Here is a 1,690-nt window from a genome sequence, read left to right as displayed (position 1 = left end):
CATATTTTAGGCAATGCTTTAGTTTCTTGGTCTTGCAAGAAACAAGCATGTGTTGTGCTAAGCACTGTTGAGACTGAATATATAGCAGCAGGTAGTTGTTGTGGCTTAAGCAACAATTACGAGATTATGGCTTAGACTTAGGCTGCACTCCGCTGAAATGTGATAATACTAGTGCTATAAACCTTACAAAGAATCCTATTATGCATTCTAGAACCAAACACATAGATATAAGACATCACTTCCTAAGGGACCATGTTCAAAAGAAAGATGTATCCGTAGAATTTGTTGATACTCATAACCAACTTGCAGACATTTTCACTAAACCTTTGGCAAAAGAACCTTTTTACAAAATTAGATTTGAATTAGGCATTCTTGATGAAGCTTACCTGTCTTAACGTGCTTATATGAATATTTGTTTGCTTCATTAATATTATCTCATACCTACTTGATCTTAAATATGTTTATTTGTATTTAAAAACTTATATTTTTGGGTTAAAAATCATTTTTATAGCTTAATTTTGCCTAAAAATAAGTTTTTCTGGGGTAAGTAATCGATTACACTAGTGCGTAACCGACTACAGGATGAAACAACATGTTTCAGTAACTGATTACCCAAAGTGAGTAATCGATTACTCAAAGCTGCTGTTTGAAAATTTTAAAATTTTTGTTTTTGAGTAACCGATTACTCAAAGAGGGTAATCGATTACTCTGTGTTGTTATATATATAATTTCTGCATTTTTCAACTCATCTTCCTCACTCAACTCGTGCCCTCTTCTTCTGAAAACCTCTCAACCTCTAAAAAACCTTCTTTTTTATCCGTTTCAAGAGATTTTTTGTCCATCCCTTTCACAATATTTGTTGCATTATTTTAAAATCTCGGACAAATTATTACTTAGTTGTTGTTTGTTTTTGAGTTATTGCTGCATACTTCTGGACAAAATATATTATGGTGTTTTATGCTTTATCTTGTTTGAAACATCTCAACTATGCACTACATTAATTTTCATATATTGTGCTATATATCCTGTATGTTATATATGCTATATATCTTTGTGCTAGACTCTTGGTTTTTCTACTTTTTGATGAAGTCAAAAGAGGAAGAAAAGTTGGGAGAGTGTATTTTCTGTCAAACTTTATTCCAGGCACTTAACTCCAAATGAAAAGGGGAGCATACAAGATAGGGGGAGCATACTCATGACAAGTCAAGATATATCACAAAGTATGTTACTCTCAGAAAATTCAGAAAACTACATTGTCAAGAAGATATTGGTTTGTCATCATCAAAAGGGGGGAGATTGTGAAGAAGATCTTTGCTCCTGACCTTGGGAAGGTTTTGATGAAGACACCAACATCACCAAAAAGAAGAAAAGGATGAATACTTATGAAGACAAAGAAGAATAAAGCTTCAAGAAAATTAGATTAAGTCTCTATAGGTATTTCTATCCTAAAACTCTTACTTGTGCAAAGTAGTAATGCTCAAAACTATTTTTAAAGAATAATGAAACACTTTGAAAATACTTAGAACAAATTTTGAAAAGATGTGTAACAGGTTACTTAGTTCAAGTAACAAGTTACATGTAAGAGAAAAAGAGTTATCCAACTTAAAACTGCTCAGAGTAATCCATTACTACATTTGAGTAACAGATTACCAGTTTTACAAAAGTTGAGTAACCGATTACCCAAATAGAG

This window comes from Lupinus angustifolius, chromosome LG16 (genome assembly GCF_001865875.1).
Source record: "Lupinus angustifolius cultivar Tanjil chromosome LG16, LupAngTanjil_v1.0, whole genome shotgun sequence".
NCBI classification, from domain to species: Eukaryota; Viridiplantae; Streptophyta; class Magnoliopsida; order Fabales; family Fabaceae; genus Lupinus; species Lupinus angustifolius.
This window is presented reverse-complemented; position numbering follows the sequence as displayed.